Genomic DNA, 25,899 nt, shown 5'->3' with positions numbered 1-25,899 from the left:
GCAGAAACAACGAGTTCTTTTATTAAATTACTTGTGAACTATTATCATTAACATTTTCTAGAAAATTAATTTATATTTTCGCAATGGTTCGAGGTTCGGAATTGAAATTGACAGAAACAAGAAAGAGAGACTGTTAGAAAATTGAGAACATTTTAATGCAAAAATCAATTTGAACATTTTCGTTATGATTCAACTTTCAAATACAAAATTAGCACTAACTCGGTAAAAATGAGGAATGATAGATCTGATTTTTTGTAAATCAGAACAGTACATAAAAATCAGAGGAGAATTTTTGGAGTCAATCATTTTCACAATGATTCAGCCCATCAAAACCAATATGGTACTGCCGGAAGAAGGAGAAGATAAAGTTGACATTTTGAAAATTTGAGTACAAAACTGAAACTCAAGATAAACAAACGTTAAAAAAATATATTTTTACAATAATTCAAGTTTTCAAAACAAAATTGGCGAAGGAGGAGGAGAATAGAATTGAAATTTTGAAAGTTTGATAGGTAATTCAATTCTCAAAATATTGGAAGTAGACTTCGATGTAGGTATGGTATAATAAGTAGAGAGGGAGAGATTCAAATTTTTATAACACCTTAAAATACGTATTCTCGAACAACGAGCATTTTCAAGAACATTGAATTTGATTTTTTGTGAGAGAGTGAGAAGAGGGACAGGGAATTGAAAATTTGAAAACTTTAATGCTAAAATCAACGTAAATAAATTATTTTTATTAAAAAAATAAACAAACAATTTGTATTTTTATTCAGCTTTAAAATTCAAAATGGGCCTCAACTAGATTAAAAAAAAAAGAAACAGGAGAGTGATCTCAAATATTTTCGTAAATCAGATGCGAGCATTACATGAGCAATTTCGGAAATAATGGATTCCATTTTCGCCATGATTGAATTCATGAAACCGAAACAGAAGTAAGAGGGAGGAGAGTAAATTAAAATTTAGAACATGTGGATGCAACAATCAAGTTGAACATAACAATAAATGAAAAAAAAAACTCACTACGATTATTTTCGTTATGATTCAGCCTTGAAAAGTTATGGCTAAAAGACTCGAATCATTTTCAAAAACGTTTTCATATTTTTTATTCAGATCGGAAGACCAAAAGTAGCTAAAACGAGAAGGGATTGGAAATTTTTGAAGATTTTTCATTTCAATTTTCATTTTGATTCGTTTTTTCAAAATCTAAAAAGACCAGAGTTCAAAAAGTCACTATTTCGATAGGGAAAAAAGCAAAAATTTTCAATGAAAATTAAGCTTTGCTAATGCTAATGGCCTAAAAACGATAGATGTGCGAGTACTGAAAGTGAGGACATCAAGAGACCATTTGAATGAAAATTAAAAAAAAAAATCAAACATTTAAGACACTTTAAACGTTGAGCTCTTGCTCCGGGGGAGGGGGGAGTTTAACTATATGGATTTGAGAATTTGAAATTTTCATTTTTCGTGCAAAAAGTCAATTTTCTAGTATTAATTTTTGTTAAAAAATGAAGTTTTTTTTGGGAATTTTTAAAATTTTTGGATTTTTGTTAAAAAAGTGAGACTTTTTTGCAATTTTTTTGTAAAAAAGTAAATGTTGTTTGGAAAACGTTGATCAAAACGCAAAACTCTGATAATTTTAACAAAAATGCAAGGCTTTTTGGCCATTTTGGATATAAAAATGAAAATTTTTGGTACCTTGGGCAAAAAAGTGAGGTTTTGACAATTACATCAAATACGTATGAAAGCTTGTTTTGGCAATTTTCGTCAAAAAAGCGATACTTTTGGGCAAATTTTTTGGGAAGAAGTAAGCATTTTTGGAATTTCTTGCAAACAAACGACAATTTTTCAGTAATTTTTCGTAAAAACCGAAACTGTTTGGCAATTTTTGGCATTTATAACAAAAAAAGCAAAATTTGTTCAGCAATGTAGACTTTTTCGAAACTTTTTTGTAAAAAATTGAATTTTCTTGGCGAAATGTTGGCAAAATTCAATTCAATTCAATTCTTTATTTGAGATACGTGCGGCAGCATTGCTGCCATCATATCAGGTTAAGCATTACATAGACATAGATGATTATTTGAATATTACTTACATAGGTATAGAATACAAATTTCAGAGTTAAAATTGGATAAAAGTACACTCGATTAAGACATAAAAAGATGATGAGTTAAAACTATAGGTATGTATATAAAATTCTACACCAGGTTATTTTCAACAGAAAAAAAAAAAAAAAAAAGAAAAAACAAAAAAACAGAAAATAAAATGCAGAACTTTGACAATTTTAGCAAAATCAATTTTTGGCAACAAAGCAATACTTTTGGGGAAAAAATGAGAAATTTGAAATTTTTTGCAAACAAACGACAATTTGTCAGTAATTTTTGGTGAAAGAGTTAGACTGTTTGGCAATTTTTGGAATTTTTTGGGAAAAACGCAAGATTTTTTCAGCAAGTGAGACTTTTTTTGCAACTTTTTTGTAAAGAAGTGAATTCTTTTGGAAAAATGTTGACAAAAAGCGAGACTTTGAAAATTTTAGCAAAAGTAGGTAACTTCTGGCAACAAAGCAATACTTTTGAGGAATTTTTGATGGGTGGGGGGGGGGATTAAGAGATTTGAAAATTTTAAAAGACAATTGGTAAGTAATTTTTGGTATTAAGAGTACATAAAACATGTTTGACAATTTTTGGAATTTTTGGAGAAAACACAAAATTCTTTCAGCATGTGAGACTTTTTTGCAACTTTTTTGTAAAGAAGTGGATTCTTTTGGCGAAATGTTGATAAAAAGTGAGACTTGAGACTTTGAAAATTTTAGCAAAAGCAACTTCTGGCAACAAAACGATACTTTTGGGCAATTGTTGATTGGGGGGGGGAGTGAGAAATTTGAAATTTTTTGCGAATAAAGGAAAAATTCTAGCAATTTGTGGCAAGAAATAACACTTTTTGGCAATTTTGACAAAATCTGAAACTTTATATGTATACTTTATTAGGCAGAAAGCGAAACTCACTTTTAAGATACCTAAGACATGAACACTCCTGAACCACACAAAGGTCTCCAATCAACGCGAGTAGGTAACAAAATTTCAAAATGTGAAAGCAAGACCTTCATCAAAAACTCTAGTTCTACTTCTGTTTAATTTTTCAAAAAAAAAAAAGGTGCAAGTATTCAAATTCCAGAAGCAAAAACTTTTATACTCAAATTCTCTGATCAAAATTTCATTGAAACAACGCTTCAATTCGAGACGTCAAGAGCGTTCCAAATGGAGCAACTTTTGAATACGTTACTTGGAAACGAACATGAAAAAGTCAATAATAACTCGTATAATTTCACTGTTGAAACGAACCTTGGGCTCGGAGTCGTCAAAATCTCCTAGGTCAACCGGTCAAGACATTGAAAAAAATCCTAGTCCATTCGAAACAACATCCAAATAAGAAAATAAATCAACGCCTACTTCGGTAAATATTCCTCTCCCAAGAGATATACTTTTTCTAATTCCTTTACAACACAACAACTCGTAGTCAAAATCGAGATGCTGTCAACATGCTATACGTGAACAGTTCAACACCAACAAACACCACATGATAAGGAATTCGCGATGAAAAACTCGACGACGAATCTACTCCTAAGTATAGTAGTTGGTAATATCGTAGTACAAATAGAAAGTCGGTTGGTTAGCCCTTATCACGCATAAAGTCACGTAAAAAGGTCGATTACAGCTTTTAAAAGGCCGAACCCAAGGTCCGGCGTAGAAATATGTGAAAGATATGGCCGGCACATGTGTACCAAATGGCATAGTTATGGTGCTGGGACCGCATCTTAAAACGTTCAAAATTCGTCCACGATTCTCCTCTCTCTCTGTGTCTTTCTTCCTCCTTTTGGTTATGGGAAAAACGCTGATAGCGATGGCGATGCGTACTCTGCGTCTCTCTGGGAGCAACGACAACAACACTAACGTGACGTCGACGACTCAACGTAGACGGGGATGACGTTCATTTTCTAAATGAAAAACCACTTCTGGCTCGCAAATCCCAAAATAATTCGAGCGAATATTACTTTTCCAAATGACTAACAAAGCAGCGGATAAATTTCATAGTGTCGCGTCGCGTTCGACGCGGACCGACCGGGCCCCGGCCCGGCCGGCGCGCATTTGGTACGATACACGAATAAATTCACCCAGTATAAGAGTAATTTATACCCTTACACGTAGTATTTCTGCACTTCTTCGCCGAATAAACGTACCATTTATGCACGCTGGCTCTTCGCGACATTCTCTCTACACCCACACTCGGTACGAATTATTACTTTCTAAACTATACGGTTCGGTTCGGTTCGTGTTGCTCGTCGACATCAAGAGTCCTTTTTCATAAACGTGATATTTCAATAATTATGTAGCATACAGATGTCAACGTCCGACAGGAAGAAAGTAGGAAAAGAAGTTGAACCCAGGTGAAGTGAAAAGAGATGATGGAAAAATTACACATCGCTGTACAAAAATATGATTTCAAACTGACACACCCCGATTTCGAAAAAAAATCGACAAGCACCAATCGCGAGCATAAGTGGTAAAAAGTTTATTTGGACACATTTTATTTTATGGTGTCTTTAGGACAACTTAAATTTTCCAAATAATTACCGGAGGCTCTGAAACGGCTTCAAATCCCTTTCAGTCGACTCAGCATGTTGAAATTAGGATACAAAACGAATTTTTGCTGTTCAACTTTATTTGGTGAAATTGTGCAAATTTCAACTTTCAATCATCTACTGGAGACTCCAAAACTGCTCAAAATAGTTTGAAATCGTTTCTAGGTAGATTTGAGGAGTCGAGAATAGGACAATATCGAATTTCAAATTTTCAGGTTAATTTGGAAAAATTTTAATTTGATCTTCAAAAATTCACCAAAAAACGAAAAATGTTTTTTGGTGGCTGAAATGTTGACGAGTGATGTATCTTTGTATGCTCTTTTTATCGAGCTTTGCCCCGTTCAGAAATTTTCGTGCCAGTTCAGGGTATCTAACAGGTAGTGAAAGTAGTGAATTCAGTCAAAAAAGTAGTGAAAAAATTCACTAATGCGTTCATTGTATAGTTTTGTAAAATCATTTTGATTGAAATCACAAAATACTTTATATACAAATTTTCTTGTACCTAATTTAAATTTTTTTGAAAATTTTCGTGTGAAAAATTTTACTGTTAGTTTTTTTGTGTGTGTAAGGGGAGGGGGTGGGGGTCGAGTAGAGAGCTTTCTGAAAATTTGGTTGAAAAAAGGTAATGAAAAAACATCTTGCGCAGTTCGCAAGATTAACCGACTTTGCCACAAAAATTTACCAATTTACCAAACATAACCCCAGCAATTTATAACATTTACCTCAGTAATTTACCAGACATTACCTCAAAATTGACCAATTTAACAAAATTTACCAATTTACCAAAATTTACCAATTTACCAAAATTTACCAAATTACCAAAATTTACCAATTTACCAAAATTTACCAATTTACCAAAATTTGCCAATTTACCAAAATTTACCAATTCACCAAAATTTGCCAATTTACCAAAATTTACCAATTTACCAAAATTTACCAATTTACTAAAATTCACCAATTTACCAATTTACCAAAATTTGCCAAAATTTGCCAATATACCAAAATTTACCAATTTACCAATTTACCAACATTTACCAATTTACAAAAATTTACCAATTTACCAAAAATAACTCCAGCAATTTACCAACATTTACCTCAGTAATTTACCAGACATTACCCACTAATTTACCAATTTTCCAATTTACCAAAAATTACCCCAGCAATTTACCAACATTTACTTCAGTAATTTACCAGACATTTTCTCACTAATTTACCAATTGAGGAGCTCATTGCAAAAGTAGCCCTTGTCACATGAACTTTTAGACGCTTTTCACTCGATTGCACCTATTGCCAAATGCGGAGATCATGTTGTAATGATGAAATGACCGTCAAGTTGGTCTACCCTGAGTAGCCCTGAGAGGAATTGCTTTATAGAGTTTACATTCATGATACTGGGTACGCTCAAGGGAGAGGTTTAGAGATTGCATAGGTTCATGTGACAAGGGCTACTTTTGCAATGAGCTCCTCAATTTTTTACCAACTTTTTTTAATTACCCCATTAATTTACTGCCAAAGGTTTTTACCAATTTACCAAAAATAACCCCAACAATTTACCAACATTTACCACAGTAATTTACCGGACATTACCCCACTAATTTACCAATTTTTTATTACCCCAGTAATTTACTTCCAAAGGTTGACACCAATTCAACAAAATAAATTACCCCACTAATTTAACAATACCAAAAATTACCACAGCAATTTAATAAAATTTACCTATTTACCAAAAATTACCCCAGTAATTTACGAAAATTTACCAATTGGAATACCAATTTACCAAAAATTATGCTATTAATTTACCAAAACAAAAATTACCCAAGCAATTTACCAACATTTTCGACCAACTTTAATTACGAGTAATTCACCAAAAATAACTGATCATTTTATTTACTAAAAATTACTATTAATTCGCCAAAAAAAAATTATCAAAAGTTACTGGCTATTTACCAAAAAATTAATGTTTTTTGTTGAAACAAAAATTACACTAAAAATTTTTGAAAAATGTTGATTTTTTATGGCAAAAAAATTTTGGACGGATAAAATTAGCAAAAAAATTAGCAAAAAAATCAACAAAAAATTTTCGCCTCTTGACTCGCGCGGGATTCGAACTCCCGACCTCTGGCGCACCAATCTGCAACCTTCACACTCTAACCACCCCATCTATTTGTTGGGGGTGAGCCGTTTTCGAGATATAATGGTTTACACAAATTTCAGCTTATCCATAACGCTGAAACACACTTAAACGTTCATATCTCGTAAACGGCTGAATCGATTTCGACCAAATTAAAAATTTCTCTAGTTCAGTATCAAAGCAATATTTTGCCATCATCAGTTTCGACTTAAAGTTCGAAGCTTTTGAGTTCAGCCCGGCACAAATTTATACATAAATTGATATACCTATAAATATATAAATAAATATATCTATATATATATAAATATTCTAGGGGGTAAACTCGTAACTTTTTTATAGATTAACCAGCAAACTCATAACGTTTTGGCAAACTCGTAACCTTTTTAGGACGTGACTTTTCGATGAGGTGCCATATGAATCTAGAAGGTGTGGGGAGTCTACTGGCAAAGTTTGAGCAGGGACGTGAGATTGCTGTTTATACACTTTCTCTTTTGACTCAATTTTCAAATGAGTGCATAGCCTAATTATTATGTACTAGGACATGAGGAAAAGGTGTTTATTGCCAAGAATGCCAATAATCATTTTTTAAGTTCTGTTTGGTGATTCTGGTGGTTGAAGGTCTCCTCTTTCACGTCGCGTGGTCAAAAATCGCCTAAATTGAATTTTTGACTGCTCAATTTTAATTTAGAGCTGATTATACAGGTCCGAATTTTCGTGTTTTTCAACATTAACATTGATTTTACGGGGAAAGTATGCGTCCTAAGAAAAAAATGCAATGAAGGAAATTGTAGAGCATAAAATTTCCTTTCTGCTCAGAGCTGGTTATTTTTTTGTAGGATGCTTTGTTAAAAAGCTATTTGCGAAAAACAGAGACGTATGGGACTTTTAAAAAAAAGCTTTTCTGAAAAATTGATGTTTCGGCAATGAGATACCTCTCCACAGGTCACCCAAAAATCAAGTTAACGAATATAACGCGGCCTAACATCGAGTACTATCAGGCCTATGGGGTGACGCGTCGAGCGCATGCACGGCAACGAAGTTACAGGTGGGACCTGAGTTTGTATTTTATACAAAACGTTATGAGTTTACCTGTATGCGGCTATATATAAACTTATCTCGTTTTGCGCCATATGTCTTATCGTGATCAGCATACTTCAATTCGTCAAGAAAACCCACCCCCACCCAAATCCTCAACCATCATGACAAATACAATACCTTGACTTTCCGTTTCACGGCAAAGTCGGTAATAAAAGACAAGTAATGATTAAGTAAAAAAAAATCCTTTACTAGATACCATGGATCAACTTCATGTAATTTTCAATAACCGGGGGGGGGGAAGGAGGTCAATTTGATTAATTTTATGACACTTTCTGCAGTTTTGACGAATCATCATTCAATTTTGAGAATTTCCGATTAATTCTTGGTATTTTTCAATTATCCAAGCAGTCGATGCAAAATTTTACCCAAATGAGACATTGGTTTTCCCAAATTTTTGTCATTTTTTTATGGTCCATCAATTTTTGATATTTTTGAAACATTTTCACAATCAATTTTACAACTTTTATGATTTATGTACTTTATTTGTGAATATTCATTTCTGGCTCTTTATATTCAGGGTATCTAACAGGTAGTGAAAGTATGTAGTGAAGAAGTAGTGATTTTTAAAATGGGTAGTGAAAGTAGTGAAAAAGTAGTGAATTTCGTTGAAAAGGTAGTGAAAAAATGAAAAAGTTCAAATTCGTTCCTTTTTATCGATCTTCATTTCGTAGAAAAGAGTTCATCTGTCGATTTTTTTAGAGCCTGAATTATAGATTTACGAGAGCTTTTGCCCTCGCTTCACTCGGGCCATTTGCTCTTTTTCCTCATGCAAAACTTACTGTTCAAATTCAAGAAATGTTGAAAGTTTGAATCAGAAAAATGAAATCCACTCTGCACAAAGAAACTTTTTTTTTACTTCTCAAAACGTGAATTTTTGAAAGCTTTTGCCCTTGCTTCGCTCAAGCTCGTTTGTTTTTTTTTCAATTTTGAATTTTTCAAAAAAAAATCATTTGAATTTCAAAATAATTTTGAAGCGAAGCAATAAATTTCTTATAATTAACTCATCACACAAAAAATCATCGTTTTTTATACCTCTCAAAATACTGATTTCCGAGAGCTTTTGCCTTTTGCCCTCGCTTCGCCAAGGCCAGTTTGGTTCTCCTTTCCGCAATTGAAAAATTCCAGACTTGAGGGAGAAATCAAAATTTTATACGTTGTATGAATATTAGGCAAAATTGTGTCTTTCAAATGACAAAATTGTAATTTCATCTCTTACTTGTTTTACTTTAAATCTCACCGTTTCATTTCGAAAAATTGTTGTCGTATTTTTTCCCCAAATGTCGTTTAAATTTTCCATCAATTTTTTTTTGTATTTTTTAAAAATTTGTTACCTATGTTAAAAATAGTTTTTTATTCGCCCAATTTCATTACATTAGCAAAAGAACCTAAAAGATTAAAATAAAATCAAAAATTGAAATGATAAAAATATTATATTTTCGACATTCGCTTGCTAGAAAAAAATCTTGGGATGTTTGAAGACATTGGAAAAGCGAAAAATTCTAATTTAAAATTTTGCCTTCCACTTGGCTCCTTTTCTTATAAATTTTTTTTCCAATTGCAATTGTTTTGAAATTTTTTAATTTTCCAGTGAAAAATTCGACTTTGGTAATTTTTATGTGGGGGGTGGGGGGTGGGGGGTTGAGTGGATAGCATTCTAAAAATTCGGTTGAAAAAGGATAGTGAAAAAAGTACTGATTTTTCCAAATAAAAATCCGTTAGATTAAATGTCGAGATCGTCAGAATTTTTACTTTGGCCTTCGACCATTATTATTTCATAAATATCTGTTGATTGATCGATCATTTTATAACTAACTAATCCACCTTAATTTTTCTTTGTTTTAGGTAAGTACAAATTTCCTTCCAAAAATGATAGAATATGAACTCAGGTATGAGAATAAGTAAGTAATTTTATACTTAATCCTGATTATGAGAAAAGTTACGTGAGTCACTTCTACATACACCTGTGACCTTTTTAAACCTTTTATTTTCAATGGCAAATCAAAAAAAAATCCAAAAACACGGAAATTGAAAATCAGTTGAAATAATTGTCCATCAGGGTTGAATCGAGGTGATCTGATTTTTCAAATACGAATTTTGAAACAGTAGATTAACATTTTGAGTTCACAAACGATTTTGATTTTTAATAAATTTAATAAAAATCAAACTTGGATCGAAAATGAAAAAAAATCATAATTTTAGCAAATAGATCAAAAGAGCTGAAATTTGGTGTGTGCCCTGTTTTCGACCCTACAAATCGATTGTAAACGGTTTCGAACCATTTTGAGTGGTAGTTCTGGAGCACCCTAGCAGATTTTTGAAAATTGAAGTTTCCACAACATTTTACCCAATTGAGTTGTTGAAATGAAATTTACTTAGTGCCCCGTTTTCAATATGCTGAGTCGATTGGAGGTGGTTTCAGGCTATTCTGGAGCCTTGGGTATATTTTGGAAATTTCAGATTTTCTAAAAAGTCGTCTAAAAACCGTCCAAATTAACTTTAGCGCCCTTTTTTTCAAAATACAGGGTATCTAACAGGCAGTAAAAGTAGTGAATTTAGTCAAAAAGGTAATGAAAAAATGAAAAAATCCTACTTTGTATACAAAGTTTCTTTCAATTTCAATTTTCTTGAAATTTTACTGTGAAAAATTTGATTTTGTTAATCTTTTCATGTGTGTGTGTGGAGGGGGGCGGGGTCGAGTCGAGAGCTTTCTAAAAATTTGGTTGAAGAAGGGTAGTAAAAAAAGTAGTGCAAAAGTAGTGTTTTTTCAAAAAAAAAAATCTGTTAGAATTACAATTAATTAAAAAAATGTTCAGTTCACTTCTCACTCTCCGAAGTCCGAACACTCTGTAGACAGGTACATTTAATAATACGAGATTCAATCGTATCGAAATAGATTTTTTCCGTTCGTTTCATCCTATTTTTTTTTTTATTTTTTTTTTTCAAACACGTAGGTAATCCAAGTACAACGATAGTCGATATGCCCTTTTATTAGAATTAACAAGGCGCGGGATTTGGAATAAATTAAAAATATCCCAAACTACTACAATACATTTCCACGTAATAAATACGTACACATTGGCCATAGAGTACGCATCATCGACATTAAGAGGATTTAATTTTCAGCTTCAGTTGGTTCTATGGCGCGTAGGTACCCCAATACCAATACACAAGAGTCCCAAACTACTAAACGGCTCAATGGAGGGATTGATTAGGATGTCGTATTGTACTCGTATTCGAATATTATTGCGTATTGTTTTTTTATTTTTCACGATCGCCATCGTCATCATAAATAGGTATTTTTTTTTATTTTTGCACGAATCAATCGACGCGATGAATTGAAAAAAAATATCCAATCACTGGGCTGATGTCGCGTTTCCTATTGGAACAATTTTCGATAAAATTTTCCACTCTGGTGTACCTAAATTGTCATGAAATGCAATCGAGATCGCATACGTAGATTTTCGAAGCGCGAGTAATTTGGTAGTTTTTCGCACTCTGGTCTCTCTTTAACTCACACAAGAAAGGGTGGGGCAGAGGGAACGTTATATACTAGCGCGAGTGTAGGACTTAATTTTGTAGTTCTTTTTGCTAAAATGATCAAAATCGTGCTGTTTGCCAAAAATTGCAAAAAAAGACCTCGCTTTTTAACAAAGTTTCTAAAAATAGTCGTTTTTTCAAAAAATTTTGAATTTTCAACTTTTAAAAAAAAATTGTCCAAATGTCTCGTTTTTTTGCCAGAAACTGTCAAAAAACCATTCCTTTTGTTGAAATTGTCAGTATTCGTCATTCTCAACCTACCATGTTATTTTTCAACAATCATTTTAATTAGGTACGTACATAAATAAAGTAGGTATCAATTATTTGTCCACTTTGTTTTCGAGGTTGAAACACTGTTGGATTTTCTGAATCATTCAAACAGTGTCCCATGTTCAAGATCTGTTAGCTAAACATAGAATTTGCTCTTGAAAAAATGTTTTGAATTTTCATATTTCTTTTTCAAAATGATAAAACGTGACCTATATTTAACGTAAGTTACCATAAGCCATACAGCTAGTTAGAAACACACAACTAGTTATAGCTACCTAACATAGTAGGTACATAGTAGGTACCTTCCTATTGTGCGAATTCTAGAATAAAAAGGGTTGTGTTTGCATTTCATCGTAGGTATAAAGTCTCTAAATTGAAGGAGCTATTTTACGTACTTGGAAAATTTCCCGAGGTTTGTAGCTTCTGTTTCTTTATGATACCTAAAAGGTGCTCGGGTTTCTTTGAGAAAAAACCAATGTATCATACATTCAGTGCCGAGTGTCACTAAAACAATGTAATTTTATTTCTCATAAAGTAATAATAAGTAATAAAATAACGAAGCTGTATACCTTTCTTTACCTACGTGTACGTCTACGTATGTATGTAGTATACGCACATAAGCCTACCCTCTACCCTGTACCTGTCCTACCCTAGCCCAGTAAAGCTTTGGTGGTCGCGTCATCCTCTCAGAACAATGAAAGTCTCTGCTCGCTCTAGAGGTATGATAAAGTGAAAAAAGTTAGCGGTATGTTTTATTACCGCGTAAGTGTGTATGATTTAAGCAGCTTTTTACAAGAGATGAAGTGCGAAGTAGAGCCTACTACGAGTAGGTACTGGGTAGGTATACTATTATCCTATTACCATACCTACCTACTCAGCGTCAGCGGACGACTACGACTTGGTCTAGCGTGGTGAAATTTGTTAAAATGAAAGGTCTCGGAATAATTTGTATTTTTAATTAGAATGTTGTCGCCTTGAAAATTTACTGATTAGCTGGGTTTTTAGTATGCAGTCTACTCGGTCTCTCGGTCGTTTTATGGGGTGTTATATTTGTATCTCGACGTCGTCGTCGTTCGCTGCCGAAGGTAATTTTCTTCGCTCAAGAAGAAAACTCGTTAGAATTTTATTCTCAGTCGTCGTTGTCGTTGTCGTCGTCGTCTTTGGTGCATGTTCGCAAACACACCGTTAAATTCGCTCAGCAGCGTATTCAATCGTGTCAAGTTTACTTACGAATACTAAAGTTTTTCTTCTTCTTCTTCATGCTATATACGGTGTTTTCCATCTACTCTTTTGCTTTTGCGGATCGGATAATCGCGACACCGAAGATTTGATTAATTTCTTCGGTAAACTTGTAATTTAAATGTTGACAAATGCGTGGCAATTGGACCGCTAAACGAACATACTTATACTCTTGATACTAACCCATTGAGGAAATCCATCGAGCTGCGAACAAAAAAAAAATACCGGCGAATTTATCAACGCGAATTTTCGAAATGAACTCGTCGTCTTGAATGAATTATTATCCAGATACTTATACTTCTTACTGACTTACCTAGAGCGAATCGTAGATATTAAATTAATACCATTAATAATTTTTATAATAGTAAAGACAAAGCGAACGTTGGCGCTGGGTAACTTTTAGAAAAGAAGATACCAACTTAGTTTCGTATTTTTCAAAACACAATAAACTACAGGGTGGTTCGAAAGTCACAGTGCTAACGTTTTTCCGTCGCTGCGAAGGTTTTTTAAAAATTTATCTCTGGATTCGGATTAAAAATACCTACTGTGATTTGATTCATGATTTGAATCTTTTTTCAGAATGTGTTTCATGATTCGTGATTCGAATCATTTTTTTCAGCTGTGATTCATGATCATGATTCATAAAAATTATAAGTTATGAATCATGTTCACACAAATCATTTTTTTGCTCCGTATTCTCTTCATTGAACGACTTTACTTTTGATTTTTGCAACATTTTAAAACGACTTTACTCTTATCAACTTTAATGATGTTCGAGCCAATTCAATTTTGCTAAAATTTCATCAGTTTTTGCCGTTTTTGGCAATTTTTAGTCAATTTCAAGTCTATTTTTTGTGTAATTTTTACAAACTCTTATTCCGTTTTGATGATATTTGATCAATTTTATTGGTAGGTATTTTATAATCTGTGCAGTTTGACGAATTTTTTTTCGAATTCTCAGATATTTTGTCAATTTTTGGGCATTTTAAATCAGGGTGTCCACAAACCTGGAAAACTTGAAAAAGTCGGGGAATTTTGGAAATTTACAGCATTTTTTACTCAAAAGTCAGTGAATTCTGTGAGAGGTTACTTCAAACAGTTTTTTCCATTTCTCATAAGAATTTTTAACTCTGAGGGGTCCATTATTGAGGAGCCACAAACCCCCAAATATCGTGAAAATTACAGTTTTTGGTTTTTTTGGGGGGTTTGTGGCTCCTCAATAATGGACCCCTCAGAGTTGAAAATTCGTCAAAACACTTTGAAGTTGTTTACACTATTGCTTTTTATGGTCAAAATGATCTATTTCAAAGAAATTTGGTCAAAACTGAAGTTTTAGGTTTTTCACTTGTAAAATCCTATGTTAATTCCCATAAAGACATTGAGCGGCCCCAAGGCACGGGTTAATCCTTAGGGATTTGGCTGAAATTTTTTTTGTGAACTACCTACCCCTAAAGGAAAAAAAATGAGCGAGTGAGACAGTGAATATTCATCAAAAAAAAGTTTTGCTGCATAAATGTGGACAACCCTAGTGTTTTAGGTTACTGAAGTCACTTTTTTTGGAAAAAAATGTACGAGCCCTGGAATTTCAAAAAAACTATTGATAAAATTTGTTATGGTTAAATCTAGAATGATTAGGTAAGAAGAGAGAACGATAATTACCTCTTGGTGTTTTGGACAATAAATATCCCATTAGGGGGGAGATACATCTGATACCTAGCTAGCTCAGATAGGCGTTTCTTTCAAATAATCAAACCAGTTTCAACTTAAACAGAATACATAATAAAAGAACATAAAATAGTTACTATGTACAGGTTTATTCTATTAAAGTTGTCCAATAATCACAATAAAATGACATCATCAATTAACTATGATTAGGCTATAATTCAGAGCCGGTGAAGTAAATTTTTCTAGTGTGTCGCAAAAAAATTACATATGAGAAGCGTAGCCAAGACCCCCCCCCCCCCCAATAAGCGTAACTGGACCTTCCAGTAGGGTATGCCAGTTTTCCATGCGTGAAAGGAAGGAGGAGGGTTCAAATTTTTAAAATGTTCAATTTGACATTTCTTTATTCATTTTTTGTGAACAATTTAACATACAGGGGGGGGGGGTATCGCTTCGAGTATTATAAGTTCCCATTTCTAGAACTTTTCTGTTTGGTTTTCATATTCTTAAAATTTTTGAAATCAGTATCTTGACGTCCAGACTGAAGCGAGGGCAAAAGCTTTGGAAAATGTGTGTTTTGAAAAATAGATTGAACAACATTGGCCCGAGCGAAGCGAGGGCTAAAGCTATTAAAAACTTGAAGTTTAAAGAAGCAAAACAACTGCATTTGAGATATAGAAAATATTAATGTAGCCTGAACGAAGCGAGGGCAAAAGCTTTTGAAAAAAATGAGAATTTTGAGGACAGATCGGTGATTTTGTCGGCAAATTAACAATTTTGCTACCAAATTGACGTTTTTTTTTTAAATTTTTCAAATTTTCTCATATTTGGTGACAGATTTTCGGTCACCAGAAATCTGCTATGTTGCACTTGGCGACATATGCGACAGTGCTAACGCCGGCCCTGCTATAATTAATTTAGTGGAGACACTACCATGTAAGCAACTACATACAATAGACTCCCGATTATCCGACCTCTGATGATCCGATCAAAAAAGTACATTCAAAGTCTTCCGATTAACCGACCAAAAAAAGTTGGATAATGTTTTTTTATCCGACTAATGCTGAATTTTCGATCAAATTCATGTCAAATTACACTTTTTGTCTCATATAAGTAATACATCAGTCATTTCTATTGCAATGCAAGTTACAGTATCACTAACATGCTCTCTTTTTGATAGAAAATTGACGAATTGGATATATTGAGTTGTTCTTTTTTCGTACCTCACATGAGTATGAACTTTTTCTGTTACCTTAGTATGTAATTTTAAAGTTTTTAGTCATACTATTTTCCTGTCCCGACTCATCAAATTTCAGTAAAAAATCAAAAATCGATTATCCGACTATCTTGGTTATCCGATGCCTCTCTGCCCCAATTGACATCGGATAATCGAGAGTCTACTGTACTTACCAAACACTGCTGACCGTCTCACCAACTCTTTTCCTTAGCCTACCCCAATAATAGTGGCTGTAGGTTAGGGTGGTCCTTATTCGGTCAAAAAAATGTTTTGGGATTTTTTTGATTCCTCCCCCCCAAAGTTGTTCCCTTGTATGAGAAAATAAATCCCTGAAAATTGTAGCCGGATCGGATAATATTAACCCGTGCCGCAGAGCATCTGAAATTTTAGAACTGGTAGACTGCATAGCCGTTGTATTTTCCCACGAGAGCTGCGCGGCGTTGTTCGTGTTTTCCCCTAACACGCATACTCCATAGTTTTATGTTCGGCTGGATGTAGTGAAAAATTTTTTTTGACAAGAAGGTCTCCTTTGGCCCTCAAATAAAGATCCTAGAGTATAATCGGCATCAGAAAATATTTTGAGGTGATTGAGATACAATTTCTGAAAAATGCTCAAAATCAACATAGAAAAATTCCAACAATTTTTTGATTTTGAAAATGTAATACCAAAAAAGGATACAAAACAATGTTAAAAGAAACTCTAAACCAGTGTTACCAATTTTAGATTGCTCCCTGATAGCTCGCAGGGGTGACATTTGTCAAAATCATGCCAAAAGGATATGTCCCTCAAAATTTTTTATAATGAACAAATATTGCTGCAATGATGTAATCGCTGTAACAGGCGGCCAATCCAAAATTGGTAACACTGGTTTGGAGTTTCTTTTGACATCGTTTTTGGTATCCTTTTTTGGCATTACATTTTCAAAATTGAAAATTGTTGAAATTTTCCTATGTTGATTTTGAGCATTTTTCAGAAATTGTATCTCAATCGCCTCATTTGACACCCCTCCTCCCCCCCACTAGATCGCATGTGTAATTCATTTATCAAGAATCTGGAAAAATTGGAGAAATTGGTCTGAAAAACCTGGAAAAGTCAGGGAAAATCATTTCCAGAAATGAGTGGACACCCTGTCAGAGCATTTTGAAATTTTCAATGGATATCTGTCGAAATTGAAACTGCGAAGTTTCGAACTCATACCTGCAAGCACGCTGACTTCTTTACATATATGTAATTTCATCAACAAAGATGGAATTTTTCATGAAAAAATGAGTCGATCAACGATAGGTAGGTACACTATGAAAAGGGTACATCGAAGCACGCAATAGGAACGTGCCAAATCTGCGGTCGTGTATCATCGCTTTATAGTGCGGTATACATAGTCATATACCCGACGCATAAACCAATTACACACGTACACAAATGTACATCACACACTCTCGTACGCTCGCCGTTTTATAGATACTTTCGCCTCACACGTACGTAAACGTTAGAGCATACCTTTTAACACGGTTTAAACGATATACCCATATAAACGAAAGCCTTCACACAGCGCGATGAGGGAGGATGAGAGGCGCGTGAGCTTCTCTATGGGGGTAAATTGGATCTTTTTATAAAGTTTCGCCATATCGTAATATAGTGTATAGTGTACTGCGCGTACAACAACCATATAATATAGAGAGTATAAACGCGTGACATCAAACCGACGATTCATTCATCATTATTAAAAAGTCTTCTGTGACAGTTCGCTCGTTTTAAATATTTTTCATCTATTGCGGCCTCACATACTCGTAGGGTTGCTGCTATTGCTGCAGCTGCTGCTAGTGTTGTTGTTTTTTTTTGTAGTTGTTGGAGGGGGGGGGGGGGTTGCGAGCTTATCAGTCGAATGGTTTCATCTTAATCCTATAGTGATCTATGGATATGGATCAGAAGGAGAAAAAAATTGAAAAAAATTGAGACAGCGACTCGGCTACTGCAGATCTGCATGATCAGCAAATGTGGCTTTCTGCAAGCACAAATATTCGCATTCGACCATTCGTGGCCTGTTTCTCGTATTTCGCACGCACGTCCACACCACTCAAGAGGGTATTAATAATCGAACTTGGTGCTTAAAAAAAAATGCCCCAACTCGCGTGCTTTAGTACCTACCTATTGAACTTGGCAGGCACACCGACCGTCGTATGTATACTCAGCATATAACGTAGGCAGGCAATAAGAGGTAGGTAAATTTATTCATTGTCGTGTTAATGTGCGTATACACCTATTAGCGTACTTCATCATATTTCACCATTTTTTCATTTGTATTTTCGAGCAACAGCGTCAACGTGTCATGAAACGAGAACTTTCATACTTGACCTTTTGATAAAATAATATTGTGTCGTAGGTACCTACTAAATATACGTTCGTATATTCGATACCTACTGACTAATTACCTACTCGAATAAGCAGGTAATCGGATACGGAGAATGCACTGGTGTAATCGTAATAAAGCTAATTACTTACCTCGGCTATGGGTTTTACAGTACACTACCGAACACAATAAATTATCATACGCAAAGTTCGTGTAAACGAATGTATTTGTCAATAAAGACAACTTAAAACCGACTCGGAGCACTTCAAAGGGTTCAACACAACGATTATTCGGGGGGAATTACAAATTACGTTAACACTACTAAATTATTACTAAATTATAAAATATACAAAAACACTTTAAACCTAGGGCCGGAGCTCTAAAGAATTAAGGACATATTAACTTGGCAACTCGTATACTCGCGGATTCGAACTACGAGTTGGTCCAGTTGCCAAGGAAGCTGGAAGGCTCATTTGACACCTTGACCACTCATTGTTACCAACCACATCACCGAACGGTGCTGGAAGGGTTAAATTACCTGTTTATACACATACGTGTTACCATTAAGGCATATCCGTCTAACATATGCCCTCCGAGGTTTACTCAGCTATGACTCAGCGAGCTAAGTTCCCAGCAGAGGAAATCACGGTGTGAGACATAGACATGACTTAATGCTAACACTGTCCGTACGGACCCTGCTGCCCCCCATGAGTTTCTCGGATGAGAAATTGGTGAGCAGAGAAGAAAGAAGAAAATTCTCAAATTTGGAACCACAGCGCACCCTAGGTGTTGAAGCAGGCGCGTACGTGACCCACTGAGCCACCAGAGATCGATCACTCGAAATACAATGTACTCAACAAATACACGTAACTACCTAGCTCTAGCCTAGGATACACGACATCAAAAAAGTTGCCAGTTAGCAATAATAAGATCCTTTTTTGTTTCAGATATCCGTCCAAAAAGGTGAGAATATGGATCGATTGAAGATAAGCCGCCTGAGCTCTGAACGATGAAGCGAATAAGAGCTACGTACGTAGCTGCGAGTTCGATGTCCAAGTCAACATGTCCAAAACAGGTGAGAACCGGTTACCAACTATTGCTATTATTTCGATGTAACTACTGTGAATAATAATCAAAAATAAAATAAAAAAAAAAAAAATATATTAAATTTGGATTTAAACTAGGCTCGTAATTATACACCTTGTATACTAACACAATTGTTTCTATTTTTATGTTTCAGGTTTATGGGTCATTAACGCCTCCGAGCCGGTTTGTATTTACGTTCGTATTCATTCTTACGATTAAGTGCAACGTTTAGGAAGAAAAAATGTGCAAATTATAGAATAAGTTTGTACTTTTATTCGATGTATAGGTTACAACATGCATTGTAAATACTGATTATTGTTTATTGATAAAATAAAGAATAAATACCCAAAATAGTTTTGTAAATTATTACGATACTCAGTCTTACTTCTTCAGACTTATACAGTAAAGTAACGTTCGTTAAATACAAAAAAAAAATTATTAAGGAAAAAACAATAAAAATTAAAACAACATCCTCGAGATAAACGAAGTACAGTTATGTAACGGAAAAACTGCAAAAAAATTCAACAATTGGTAAGAAAGGATAAAGTAAAATAATACTATTTAGTACAAACTGGTATGAAATAAAATAGAAAAGCACTTCGAGGTTATTGATCATAAAGATCGCAGATGGCACTATTCGTGCAGAAATGTAAAATTTAAATTCCAAAATTTAACCTCGATAAAAAAAAAAAAAAAATATATCAAAAATTTATCAGTATTTACAATGCATGTTGTAACCTATACATCGAATAAAAGTACAAACTTATTCTATAATTTGCACATTTTTTCTTCCTAAACGTTGCACTTAATCGTAAGAATGAATACGAACGTAAATACAAACCGGCTCGGAGGCGTTAATGACCCATAAACCTGAAACATAAAAATAGAAACAATTGTGTTAGTATACAAGGTGTATAATTACGAGCCTAGTTTAAATCCAAATTTAATATATTTTTTTTTTTTTTTATTTTATTTTTGATTATTATTCACAGTAGTTACATCGAAATAATAGCAATAGTTGGTAACCGGTTCTCACCTGTTTTGGACATGTTGACTTGGACATCGAACTCGCAGCTACGTACGTAGCTCTTATTCGCTTCATCGTTCAGAGCTCAGGCGGCTTATCTTCAATCGATCCATATTCTCACCTTTTTGGACGGATATCTGAAACAAAAAAGGATCTTATTATTGCTAACTGGCAACTTTTTTGATGTCGTGTATCCTAGGCTAGAGCTAGGTAGTTACGTGTATTTGTTGAGTACATTGTATTTCGAGTGATCGATCTCTGGTGGCTCAGTGGGTCACGTACGCGCCTGCTTCAACACCTAGGGTGCGCTGTGGTTCCAAATTTGAGAATTTTCTTCTTTCTTCTCTGCTCACCAATTTCTCATCCGAGAAACTCATGGGGGGCAGCAGGGTCCGTACGGACAGTGTTAGCATTAAGTCATGTCTATGTCTCACACCGTGATTTCCTCTGCTGGGAACTTAGCTCGCTGAGTCATAGCTGAGTAAACCTCGGAGGGCATATGTTAGACGGATATGCCTTAATGGTAACACGTATGTGTATAAACAGGTAATTTAACCCTTCCAGCACCGTTCGGTGATGTGGTTGGTAACAATGAGTGGTCAAGGTGTCAAATGAGCCTTCCAGCTTCCTTGGCAACTGGACCAACTCGTAGTTCGAATCCGCGAGTATACGAGTTGCCAAGTTAATATGTCCTTAATTCTTTAGAGCTCCGGCCCTAGGTTTAAAGTGTTTTTGTATATTTTATAATTTAGTAATAATTTAGTAGTGTTAACGTAATTTGTAATTCCCCCCGAATAATCGTTGTGTTGAACCCTTTGAAGTGCTCCGAGTCGGTTTTAAGTTGTCTTTATTGACAAATACATTCGTTTACACGAACTTTGCGTATGATAATTTATTGTGTTCGGTAGTGTACTGTAAAACCCATAGCCGAGGTAAGTAATTAGCTTTATTACGATTACACCAGTGCATTCTCCGTATCCGATTACCTGCTTATTCGAGTAGGTAATTAGTCAGTATGTATCGAATATACGAACGTATATTTAGTAGGTACCTACGACACAATATTATTTTATCATTACATTTGAACTTTCTTCAAAACTTGCACCAGTGTCATCATTTCACGATCGAAAAGCGTGAAATTCTTCTGATGTGTTTCGAAAAGTTTCGATACAAATAAGCAGATATGCTTCTCTTTCGATACCTTATCTATGTAGAATAACACAGCGTTCATTGCATCTTCGGATACGTACGTATCAAGATACAAATCACCATCTTGAGGCGGTGGTTTCAGTTTGAAATCTTTGCAATACTCAGCTTTCAATTGCTCAAAAGCTTTTTCTTGCTCCTTGCCCCATACGACCTTGTCTTCATTACCCTTGGTAAGGTCATAGATAGGTCGCAAAATTTGCATATAATTAGGAATAAAATTCCTATAAAGACCGGTCAGTCCTACCAGAGTGAGAATTTCTTTCACCGTTTTTAGTGCAAGTTTCCCTTTCTTCGTGTGTTTTTCAACAAATTCCATAAATTTCTTTATTTTCTCACTCTGTTTGGCAACTTCATCTTTTGAAATAATGAAGCCCAAATGTTCCGCGTATTCGCGGAAAAATTGCGTCTTGTTAGGGTTTAATTTTAAACCATTCTTTCGAATTGCTTCGAATACTTCTTTCAGACGATCTAAAGTCTCTCTAAATGTTGCACCAGACACCTTGACGTCGTCAACAAATTTAGTCACTCCTTTCATGTCAGGAATCACCTGATTTATCATGTGAACGAACTCGCCACTTGATATTTTCAAACCGTACGGTAATCGACAAAACTCATAAACTTGTCCGCATACTTGGAATGCGGTGTATTGACGCGATGCCTCGTCGAGAACCAGCTGCCAGAAACCGGCAGTAAAATCGAGAGTGCAAAATAATTCATCACCTTTGTTTTCAAAGATGATCCATTCAACCGGGTTCGGTTCTGTAAGCACTTGTTGTAGTTTTTTATTGAGTTCGTCGGCATCTAAACACAATCTAATGTCACCGTTCTTTTTTATTACTGGCGCCATCGTATTAATGTATTTTGACCGTGAGGGCCTTATTATACCTTCTCGCAACATTTTTGCGATCGTCTTTCTCAAGGCTTCCATGATTTTCTGCGAAGGACGGAATTTTTCACCTCTCCAAGGACCCAGTTTTGGGTCAATGTCAAACTTGAAGTTGACTCTTTCGCCAACATAGCGACCTGGCGAGTTGCTGAAAATGTCACAGTAGCCTTCAACTTCTTTATAGGCATTGTCTGCCTCTTTCGCGGTAATTTTACCCTTGAGAACGAGGTTGTTTAAGTCATTCTTCATATTCTTTTTATAGAGCTGTTGAGCCTTGAATTGCTCATCGAATAGCTCTTGGTCGAAGTATCCCGATTTTCTGTGTAAGTTGTGCACCATTTCGTGCATGTATTGTGGTTCAACTTCACAATGGTAGACGGACAAGGCGTCCCTATATTCGTCCTCACGTAGGTAAGGTATTTTGAACGGTTGTCCATTTCGTGGTTTACATAAAGCATAATCGTGCCCCTCTTCTAGCTGAGGTAAAATACCTAAGTATCTCATGGCCACACGGCCCATTATGCACGATTTGGCGGGAGTATCCAAGATGTAAAATGGTGAGTAAATCATCTGAGTACCTACTCTCATACAAATTTCCACGATATGAGTCATTGTTTTGACTAATTTATCATCAGCCATTCTTAATAGTACCGGACGGCGTAATTGGATATACTTAATCCATTGAGGGTGTTGTCGAGTAATATACTCGACGACAGGCTTCGAAATTACATTGGGCAGAGCCCCTGAGTCCAATTGCAGCGCCATCGGTTTTAATCCAATCATAACCGGGATTACACACGCTGGATCGACCGTTTGGTGATCAATAAATTGATCACGAGTCATAGATTGTATCTCATCTTCGTTCGAAGCAGGGTGTGCATACTCGATTGCATCAATCGCATTGACTTTCAATTTAGGTGTTTTATCCACTTCCGGGTTCTCGTCATCAGAATTAGCATCTTCCATAATCACCTGGTTATCACCTTTGCCAAAAATCTGTTTTGGCGGTTTTGGTGAAAGAATGGTCAATTCTTCAAAGTTCACCAGTTTGGATAAGTGGCCAGCCTTAGCTGGCGGATCATATACAATTTTTGCAAAAATTGCATCGCCGTTTGGCGTTATTTTTCGACGTAAATAAACACCCGTATTTGGACAGCAATCAATTTTCATAGACAACGCTTGGATTAATTTCTTCATCATCGAGTTGTTTATGTAAATTTTCTCGTCCATAGGGTTTTTATTTCGGTCGATATTCGATTCGAATAATGTTTTCAGACGTCCTAATGCAGCTTCCCGCGGCGGGGCCTCTCTATCACGTTTGTAATCAAGTACAGATGTTTCCCATTTATCGAGAGCGTGCACAACCATCTGAAACACGTGCGTGTACATCGACATGTCTGGGTAATATCGATTGTACGCTTTCGAATAAAAGAATTTATTCTGTAATGGTATTACATTATTTCTTTGATCGATCGCAGGTCGATCAAATTCATCGCCATTTTCCGTATGGATCTTTTCTAATTTTAGATATGCGTACGCCATCTGGCGCCAAAATGTGATACGTTTATCGTCTGTTAGTTTTACTAAAATATTTCTATACGCAATGTACCTACTTAAGCTTACTGGTTTGTCACCTTTTTTACGAGGTTTTACCAGCGGCATCATTAAAAATATATGCTGGACTTTTTTAACGTCCAATAGCAAATTAATAATACTGTTAATTTGCTTCTCTACGACCTCGTAGGGTTTTCTTGAGAAATTCAATTCTCGTTGCCCTAACGATAATACCACCTTGGCAGTAGGTGTGAAAGTCACCTTTTGCAGGCTCGCATAGAGCTCTTCTAAACCTATTTGGTCACGTACGTAATCTGGTAATTTTTCAATTTGGTCAACATCACCTCGTTTGAGATGATGGACCAAACCATCTCCGATCCACACATACTCGTAAAACATATCGTTAGGGATCTCTATGTGGCTAGGTTTATCCCTCTCTTCCCCTAGCTCTGTCGGTTTCCCGAAGTCGCCGTGGTGGCTGCTGGTTGAGTCGTCGTAGACGCTGTATTCGTGGTGCTCGTTAGAATACTCGTAGCTGTAGGAGTAGGCGGGATGTGCGGGTTGTTTACGTTCGTGGCCACGTGCGTGGCGGTAGGTGCTGGATGCATAAGCGTGGCGTATTGAACTTGCATCGAATTGTCAACGGTTTGTTGCTGTTGCGGTAATTCGGTAATTGTCGCTTGGTGCATCTGTTGATTTAAACATGCATCATACCAATCATTGTATTGTTTTTGTATTTCATCATACAATGGTTGGTGTTCATCGCTATAATAAAAATCATCATCGTCATTATATTGGGGTTGAAGGGGTACTTGTGTACCAGTTACCATTCTTGGTATTCCGTTCGGGTCTATCATCATAAACTTAGCTGGCATTATTGGCAATGGAGCATTCTGTGCTGTGGGTGGGGGCATTGGAATTGCTGCATTGGCGTTCGCATTATTATTTTGCGCGGGTGGTGTGTAATACACATTTTGGTTGTGATTTGCATTCCGATTGTTTCCTCGATTAAATATGTGCCTGGGTATCCACCCCTGTGGATTAGCTTGGCCTCTAATTAATGGGGGATACCGGAATGCATTCGGGCGTACCGGCGGTACTGTTGGAGCTGAAAATAGTGGATGTTGCATTAATGGGGGTGGAGTGGGAGGGAGCGGTCCCATCGGTCCCATTTGGATCGTAGGTGGAGCATGAGGGGGCCATACCCCACTCATAATCATCTGTTGTTGCAACGTCCACTGGGGGGTTGGTTTGGATTGCACGTTCGGCATAATCCTTACCTTCTTATGTTTCGCAAAATCGATATTGATTTCACTCAACGCACGTAGCTTTTCGATAAATTGCTCTATCGTTTGGCCTTTCTTTTCAACTCGCATCTGGTACGCACCAGGAAGTTTATGCGCGATTGTATCAATTATATACGATGTGCTACGATGATCGGAATGGCTTAGCGCGATTGTAAATCGAATTAATTGTCCAATTACGTCTTGTAGACTGTTAGCACAATCAAAATTATCGCAAGCTCGTTCGAGCATATCTTGGGCTCGTTCATTCCAATAGAATCTCAAGAAACTTTCCTTTGTACGCTCGTACGTATCATCTGGCGATAACGTCGTCATCCAGGTCTCGTGATCATTCGTAGCTACTACTGTAGTAAACACGTGCGCTTTATGCGCATCAGGAGCATTTGTAGCGTTTGTAAAATGCTCAAACTTTTGAATAAAATCGTGTGGAAATAAACGATTTTGTTCCGTGAAAACTATATTAGATGCTTTTAATAACATCACGTCGATCTTATTAGGTTGGCGGTTCCCGCCACCTCCTCCTCCGCTCGGAGCGTTATTAACACGTTGCTCGAGGGTATTGACCTTTTTGGCAAGGTGTTCGGTAGTAGCATTTGCATCCTGCAATACTTCTGCATGTTCCTCAAGCTTGTGATCTAGCTCTTGTATGTCATCAAATAATTGATGCATCTC

At 35.7% G+C, this 25,899-nt stretch overlaps 1 protein-coding gene and 1 long non-coding RNA gene across 7 annotated transcripts in view; both read left to right on the top strand.

Moving 5' to 3' along the window:
- Dop1R2 (dopamine receptor 2) overlaps nucleotides 1-25,899 on the top strand; it is a 371,432-nt gene that overhangs the window by 15,898 nt on the left and 329,635 nt on the right. The window lies entirely within an intron of this gene.
- LOC135847029 (uncharacterized) lies at nucleotides 17,671-21,150 on the top strand. Its single transcript, XR_010559071.1, has 2 exons — nucleotides 17,671-19,236; nucleotides 19,402-21,150. It is a non-coding gene; the product is annotated as an uncharacterized LOC135847029 (long non-coding RNA).

Source organism: Planococcus citri, chromosome 5 (genome assembly GCF_950023065.1).
Source record: "Planococcus citri chromosome 5, ihPlaCitr1.1, whole genome shotgun sequence".
Taxonomy (NCBI): domain Eukaryota; kingdom Metazoa; phylum Arthropoda; class Insecta; order Hemiptera; family Pseudococcidae; genus Planococcus; species Planococcus citri.
Note: the sequence above shows the minus strand (reverse complement) of the source record. Positions and strands in the feature narration are given on the sequence as shown.